The following is a 9,363-nucleotide window of genomic DNA, read 5'->3' as shown; positions in this document are numbered from 1 at the left end:
TTTAATCAGCTAAAATAAATCCTGTCATCACTTTCAATATTGTAATTTTCAGTTTAGACATCTTTTTTGAAAAATAATTAGTTCACTTTAAAAATTCATGTAATATAAATTAAGTTAACAATAATTCCATATGCAAAATTCTTTTATTTAATTTACAATATCTTATTTTAAAATTTCTTCCCTATATTACTAAAACAAAAAACAAGAATCTGTTACAAAATGTATTAATATTATTTATGAAAATTACTTTCATTTATTAATTGTTTGCATTATTCAATCTATTGTTTTTTATTTTGTCGGTCTTAAGTGAATAGTCAATACACCCTGGGTTTTGTTTTTTTAAAACAATTTTACAAGAAACATATTTGTTTTCGATTTTTATTACACATTCAAAGTGCGCATGATAAAAAATATTTATGTAGCAAATTCAGTGTTCATTTGTAATAATTTTTTGTCGACAAATAAAACGTATCAGCGGTTTTATTGACATAATGAATTATTTCCTTTAACGTGTTGCAGATTCAACAGAAGAACAACAGCTGAGCGAATAATCTACCATTTTCACTTGAACTCAAGGGGTGTCAACATTTTATTGTTCACATCTTTTATTTAACAAAGATATTGAATTTTTAAACATGATCTTTAACCATCTTTTATTTACAAATAAATGATATCTGACTTCGTATATATAACATCATTACTAATACTAGATCAAGTACAATTTCCTTAAATGAAATTGTTTTTTTTTCTTCGAACGATGTATAAATAGCAAAAAGGAACATGTTATAGATCAAATTAGATCCTATATATACCAAAGGGAGTGAGTGCTCACTCTTTGAAAAAAAACTCTCTGTAAATTATTCAGTGAATGATAAAGTTTTATTGTTATCCCCACAAATTTGCATTACTTTTAATGAATACTAAAATTTTGAAAAAGACAAAGTGTTTTACATTGTAGTAAGGTTTCGGTTTTGCTTAGATTCCTGTAATTTACGTTATCTGTATTTTATCAATTTTATTGTAAATTTATTTTTAAAATAGTTCCATAAACATGGTTTTAAAGTCAAAAAATAATGTCTAAGCGACTTGTATAATTTTAAAAAAAAAAAATAGTCATAGTTTTACTTTCAGCACGCTAAGGGAATTCACCACATATACATGTAGTTGTTAATATGCAGATTTAGTTATTTTCAATATCATCGTATATATTATGTACATGTAAAAGTATTCGTCTTGAGGAAGTTGTATTGATTTCCAGCCCGCCTGTTTTTCATCTCCGAAACGACTTTCCCTGCGTAAAGGAATAAAATATAAAGATAACAGTTTTCAAGGTCAAAAGTACAATAATACAAATTTAGAACAGAGCAAACGTGGACCTCTCAAATATAAGATTTAGAATTTGAATGGAATCAGGTGCCATTACAAGCGTATGCATCCTCTCAAACCGTCCCAATCGCCGTGTGCTCCTTGTCAAGATCGGGTAGACGGACAAATCTCTAGACTATTCGGTATAAAAAGTAAAGTATTGCAAAGAAGCAAATCGATGACCGTCTTCTATTTCTTCCTTCTTACATGACAATATTTCGTCATAATAAAAGTAGACGTGTGAATATGTATGAAATAGCAAACTTTGTCAAGATGTTAGTACACCTTAACGCGATGAAGCCCAAGATGAAGACTCTATAGGTGTGAGTAAATTGATCAATTTATGTAATCATCTTTTAGGGTTTTAATCAAAACATTCTCCCATCAAAAAAGTTGTCAGCTATTGTTGGTTTGTGTTTTGTATCATTTACTTGAGCTGACACAGGCGCCTATTAAGAAATTATAATTTTTATTGTAAGGGAAGATAAGAGTTTGCGACATGCATGGTCAAAGAATGTAGAATATTTCTTCTAAAAGTGATATTTTACAGAAACTAAAATATTTCGACATATTCAATTGTATATGGTAATGATTTTTACAAGGATATTTATTTAGATTTTGAATCATTTAAAAAAAGAAGTGTTATATGAATGAAAAAATACTAATATACGTTGTTATAAAATAATCACTGAAATAAACATGAAAAGATATTTTTAAAAAATATTTTTAAGACACGAGTAAATAACATTGATTTGACCAAGATACAAAAAAAAACCCTTAGCTACGCATTTAACATTGTGCTAAAGGACAGATAGCTTTATTTTGCAATAAATACAGAGGGAATCTTTTCCTAAACCAATAAGATTCGTGAAGAATTTTTATTATCAGAACAGCACAAATGAATATGTCATAACTCTTCAACCTTTTTTTCAGTGGTTTTTATGGTGCAATACTTTTATCAGATTATGTTCTTTCTAATCGACAAACCCACGAAACATACTTTAAATTTCAAAATAACCTACGATTTTTTTTAATCTACAACAGTAAAAATGACTTTAGTAAACCTTTTTTCCAAATTCAAGAAAAATAGAAACATGATGTAACTTAAGCAAAAAATTTAAAATCATTCATTTTACTTTTCAATAATTATATTGTAGATGAGTTGATTACTATGTGAGTATGATAAATGTTTGTTAACTTCATATTTTCATTCAACTATAACCCTGTATATTTATTATTTTGTTTTTTTTTCTATATTTTCACCGTCTTTGCAATTAAGCAACTAAAACTTTTCATTGCTGCTCTAAATGATTGTTACGTCCACGCCGTTTGATGCAATTAAGCAAAGGGTAAACCTATTTGAATATTGTTTATTATTTCATTATTATGAACCTAACACTTAAGTGCGAAACAGAAGGACCAGTTACAATAATAACAATGCTTAAAGTGTCATTTAGTAACATATTTAGTGTCCTTAAGCTGGTGAAAATCCTGCTGGCGACATGATGATCTCCGCGGACAGGTTCATTGACTAAGCAGAGACTCAACGGATATACTAGTTGACAATTTTATTTAAGAATCATTTCAATAGATTATATTCCAGTTTAGGTTTTAGGTTTTGTTCGGAGCCTGGAGATCGACGTATGTTTTTGCGCTACCAGTTTATATGCTGTGGTGTCAAATCCCCGCGATAAACGATATGAGTCATTTATTACGTGGATTCCATGTCTTGGAATGGTCACCTATATAACCAATTATCTTATCGTCACGAACGATGAAAGTATCATATAAACGTTCCATACTCAGAACAGTTTAGGTATCTTAATATATTCCTTTTAGTCATTATTTATTCTAAATCACTAAACTAGGAAGGCAAATAAGGATTCAAAACCATAATTTAATTATGTAATTATTTATTAATTTATAATTATATCATTCATGCAATTATGATTGATATTTTTGAAACTACTGGAAGAATTTTTGAATATATAGATATATATGCTGTGTAAGAAAATAAAAAGCCCCAGGTTTAATTTGAACTCGTTAGGATTATAAAGAGAACATTGGAATGAAACATATGGAGATAATGAACAGTATTCAAGATCAAAGTCCATGAAACAATACAAAATAGGAGCAGAACAAACACGGACCTCAAAAACATCAGAGATGGGATCAGGTGCCATGGAAGAGTGAGCATCCCCTGCCGACCAGTCCAGCTGCCGTGTGCTCCTTTTCATGATCGGTAAATAACGGAAAAATCCGTCGTCAATTCAGTGTTTAAATAATGGATAGTTAGTATGAAAAACGTCAGTCAGCATTTTACTCAATGATAAATTGTATTTCTTTACAAGGTCATTGTACATACCGACCATAGAACGTTTGAAATGATGACTTTAAACGAGACTGCTAATATTCTTGTTTTATCGACATGTTTGTCAATAATGTACTTCGTTTTAGATTATTCATACGTAGAACATGCTATTGCGGATCGAATCAACTGAGATATATAATATAAACTCCGTATGCAGGTGGTGAAAATGTATTGCTGCATAAGAAGAAAAGTTGACGATAGAAAAGTTAAAGTCATCACGTTTATTATAGAGCTTGGTTGTTAGATAACTATTAACGTTTTTTCAAGTAAAATATCCAAATATGAAACAGATGTGTCAGATGTGGTATCTTTTATCAAGTTTTTTCTTCTTTTCACGCATCAGATTTTGCACAAATTCTGCTTCATATGAATACAAAAATAATACAAATAAAAGGGCGCAATCGGTATCCATGGAAATTCCAATAGATTGTTGAGAAGATCTGGTTTCCAAAAACAACATAAATATTGTCGATCAGAAACTCAATCAACTTTTTGATGTCAACTTCAGAGTACTTGTGTGTACAATCAGAATGTTTGTTAACAAAATAATTTTGCAAATGACCAATGAGCAAGGTAAGTAAATTTACGAGTTTAACACTAAACATTAAAAAATACTAACATAATAAATACATCACTTTCAGTGCAATAGTAATAAAGATATCTTTGCAGTGAAAATAATTTATAAACTTGCTCTACATACAATGAGTATCTATAAAATATGCGATTATGAGAAAGCCTAGTCAAAAACTACATTGTGTAGTCAAAAACAAGGAGTACATGTATAACTTTTTCATTATAATCATCACAAACATGTGGAGGTAAAAAATAACAATGCATTCAACAATTATGGCTTACTATAGTTTTATACAGTAAAGTTTGTATGAGCAACTTTAGTTAACTTTTGTCTAAAAGTAAATTCTTGTCAACTTTAGATTCGACCGAATTGAGCTCACTCCTCCATGGCACCCTTTCCCACCTCTGATGTTATAGAGGTCCGTGTTACTCTGCTCCTAATTTGTATTGTTTCATTTGTTAAAGTGGAGTAAAAACTTTCATACTTTATTTATCTATATCCAAAATTAAAACGTCTTTAAAGAAAACAATTGACTTTGATTCAGTGAAGTAGAAGTTTTTGTTTCTTTTACTTTTGGAAGTTAATTAACTTTACTTAGTTATAACAAACAATTGAGAATAATAGTAAACTACTTTAAATTGAGATAGGTATATGCTTAGTATGTTTTGAACACTCATTAGATTAAATTTCATGCATTTTTTGATTTTTATAAACAAAATAAAATTTTGATTACCTCTTGAAAAAATCTTGATACTTCGATTTCTTAAAATACAATTTATTGCAATGTTAGGTTATGCCATAAATCTTTGATTTACCTTTATAGACGTGTTGATATATTTTTTGTTAATAAAATTTAATATCAAAATAATCTACTTACTGACATTGACAATATCAGGTCTTCCAGTGGACCGTTGAAGTTACCATGGGTAGTAAGTGTGCCCCTTTATTAGCTGACCTGTTTTGTATTCCTGTGGGGAAGATTTCAATCTCAAATCTTCTACACAGGCAATAGAAGGTGTTTGCTGTAGCCTTTGGATCCATATTGAAATATGTCGACGATGCATAATCAGTGGTTTCTTTTATTCATGTGTCAAATATACTTGAGGGTACTTGAGATTGGGCAGTCCACAAAGTTTCAATTTAAATGTTTTAATTAATATAACCCATACATAAAACTTCTAGTATTTTGTATGACAAACGAGACGTGGCCAATTTTTCCATTGTGAACTTTCCTTACATATATAGTAACATCCCGATATCACCTGCATATGATGATTGGGTCTCCCACCTTATTAAATACTGAATAGCATTCTCCGGATACGAACAATGTTTAACCATTCAAGACAGACTACTGACAGATAAGCGGGTGTTACAGGAATTTTGACGTCACATCTTCGTTTGAAGTCGACATTTTGTAAATTGTAAGGTCGTTGCACTGGCACTGGTAAATATCATTTTGTTATATGAACGAATTTTCACATTTTGACGCTTTATGTGGATTAAAAGAAAATAAAGGCAAACATGCCATACATCGATGTGTTCTTTAAAGACTATGGAAGAAAAAAAACATTCTGCAAGACTACTACTCTGATAATCGGAGTTGGATACTTTGTGTTATTATTATACCGTGCAAAAAAAATTATTATAGAGAAAAAGTTCTAATGAGTCCTTATAATTAAATTGTTAGGAAATAATAAAACCTAACATTGGGTCGTATTTTGATAGAGTTGTTTCATACTAATTGTAAAGCCTTTGTTTTTATACCGAATTTGGCAAAGGAATACTCTGTCTACCTGATTAAAACAAAGGGCTCACGGTGCTTTTAATCGTTCAACAGGGGATGCTTACGCCTCATGGGCCACTGACCCCATCGTTAAAATTTCCTGGGGTCCATGTTATGCCCTATTCACAGATTTGTATTCTTTATCGATATTTTCAGATCGATAACTTGAACATTATTTTTTCCGCCCTTTTACATGTACAAAAAATTACGATAGATATATCCCATTAATAGAATATTAAAATTTCAGTCACTGTTTTACCTCATAAAAACGTGGTTGGGATATTTAAAATAATCACTGATACATAATGTACATATATTAGAATTTCCTTAACGAATTAGGGCCAAAATAGACATATGCATAAATAAATTTTAAAAAGTTAACTCAAACGTGTATCTGAAGTACGCATAACGGTAACAATGGTATTCATATTCAATATGAAAGAAATACAAAGTGCATGCATACAGAGAAACAAAATTTATAACGTAAGGAGTACAAAAGGATTTATATACATGTTATCTGATATAACTGGTTCTTCCATCACAATTGAAACATGTTTTACCTAGACATTCAACTTTAAACAATACATTTATTCAGTACATATTTATGAATCTTTCAAAAATACATTTTTGTTCCCACGCAGATAATAACTTTTGATAAATACATTAGTGTTTTTTCAAAAACTTCAAAGAACTTGAAAAAAAAAAATGAATAAACACCTTTTTTTCTTTTTTCTTTTTACAAAATCAATAACAGTATGACTTTTCATAATTATTTCTCACAGAATATCAAAAACCTGCATTTTGGCTGGTTGTCATGGAGCTTGTCCCCTTGTATACTTAAACATTACACAGAAATAATTTGTGTTCTTTTTTATATTAAACAATATCAAACAATCGGGGCTAAAATTTATAAAAGGTAATTATTCAACAATCACTTGCATATGGTACTTTTGTCTCATAATGAAAGTCATTTGGTACCTATGAGTACTTTGCATAGCTTTAAACCAAGGTTACTGACAATCAAGTTGATGTTATAGGTCTCCAACAATCCCTTTTAAAGTCAACATTTTGCTAAATTCTACTGTTGTTATAATGATCTTGTTTTCAAAAGTATATCTATCAATTCCGATCGTATTATGACGGTTATCTAGATTACTGAATACTTTCAATGTACAGAATAAATTGTTCAAAGTTCTGAAGATCCAGAATTCATCAAACTTACTTTTAACAATATAACATTACCTCATTTTTGTATCTTATATCCACATATTCCGTGTAAAAAATGTTGCAATATAGTCATTAAAAAGTAATTTGTTGTTTCGACAATGTGGTTTTTTTTTTCATACAAAATTTCACCATTAAAAAGATTTGTAAATATAAAAACAAAATTGATTACAATATTAAAAGTTCAAATTTTCCGCATCACTCTTTCAAAACCAGATTTAATTTACAATATGGATAAAACAAAATCAAACAATGCTTGATCCTCTCACTGATTCTTGTTTTGAGTGAATAATGTTACATCTTAAGCATTTTATTATAATGAAATGCTAGTATACAACATGGGTCCACTTTTTCTAAAGTTATCAACATCAATTGCAGAAATAAGTATGCTTCACTGATATATTTAAAAAAAAAATCCTAGACAACACTATGAAATATATTTCTCATAAATTAAAGAATTGAATTAATTTTTCTAAACAAATCAGTCACTGTAACTTATTCAGATAAATAAGGTATATTTTAACTTTCCTTATTTTTATATTGGATATATTTAATTGTTAACGTTGACTGTATTTCTCCTACAAGACTGATATCAAGTGTTGCTTACGGAATTCAAACATTCATTTCAAATGGCTAAAAATCATTCTGGGCTTTAGAGCATTTTATTAAAATTTAATAAATGCATATTTGTGTAGCCTGCCATCACTTCCTGCTGTGTTCTCTCCGTGTTATTCTTAGATTAAGGGACCTGCATGGAGACTGAAAGTAAATTGGAAAATAATAGAGCTGTAAAAATTTCTGGGAGATTTATCTGAGGATAAAGAGGCAGACTTAGTCATATTTACAGTTTAAGATGCTAATCCAACAGTTTGTATAGTCTAACGTACAAATGGTAAACACACAAATCCTCAGGGATTAAGTAACCTCGATACACTTGCGACTAAAAGAAAGTGAATTAGCACTAATTACATAATTTGTCTTCTTAAACACGGCGATGCAGACGGCGATAGCTTTTCCCGCCAAAATATCTCTTAAAATGTTTAGATTCGAAGTTTCCCTAATATATAGGTGATTGTGATAGTATTAGCTTTGAAGGGGTATAAACAAGGCAATGATTTTTCAAACAATTTAATGTAGATGTCCATACATGAAAGAACATCTAAGACTGCGATGCATTTGTTTTTCTTACAAAAAATCCTGGAGTCTCTTAGCGCATCTCCTGTCTGCCATATCTAAATCAAGCAATGCAAGTGTGTTGTTCCGTAATATTTTAGCTGTAGGGAGAAAGATGAATATTTGATTTTAAGGTATGTTATTTTTTATTTTGGTAACTTTTGTAAAAGTAGGTTGTTATCTTATCGTCATTAGTAACACTTTATGCTATACAACAAATCTTCCATAAAAGTAGGCCGGAAGTTAAAAATTTATTCCTTTCTATTATTTTGCAAGTACTTTGTTAGAAAACAAATATATTTTTTTAAATAAAATAATTTCTTATTAAGCATATAAATTAAAAATTTGACTGCAGTAAAAAAAATGAGTACATTTTATGTAAATACAAACAATGCATGGTTTAATTCAATTCATACTACTGTTCTATCATTTGATACATTTTTTTAAAAAAACATCTCAAGTTAAGTTCATTTAAAGGATGTGACAAAACAAGATTTTTTAACAGTAACTCTATTTTTTTTTTTACATGCAATTTGAATATAGAATTTACATCAAAACTAATTTTCTTGTTCATTATATAACTGAAAGCTGAACATCAAAATTGCTGTGGTTATTAATTTACTTTTACATTTCTAACCTTCGAAACAATATTATTATTAGTAATAATATATCTAAAACTAAGTACCTGACTGGTATAAGAAATGCACTTTATTATGTTCCCCAAACGAAGTTGGGGAACATATTGTTTTTACTCTGTTTCTTATTATTAGGGTCTTCCGCTTCCTTCGGAAGACCCTACTGTTATTCTACTGTTTCTTATTATTATTTTATTTTTTTTTTCCCGCTCGATTTTTGACAGGCGATTTCTCAAAG

This window comes from Saccostrea cucullata, unplaced genomic scaffold, assembly GCF_032062105.1.
Source record: "Saccostrea cucullata isolate Sc308-1 unplaced genomic scaffold, CSIRO_AGI_Scuc_v1 ctg203, whole genome shotgun sequence".
Classification (NCBI taxonomy): Eukaryota; Metazoa; Mollusca; class Bivalvia; order Ostreida; family Ostreidae; genus Saccostrea; species Saccostrea cuccullata.
Note: the sequence above shows the minus strand (reverse complement) of the source record.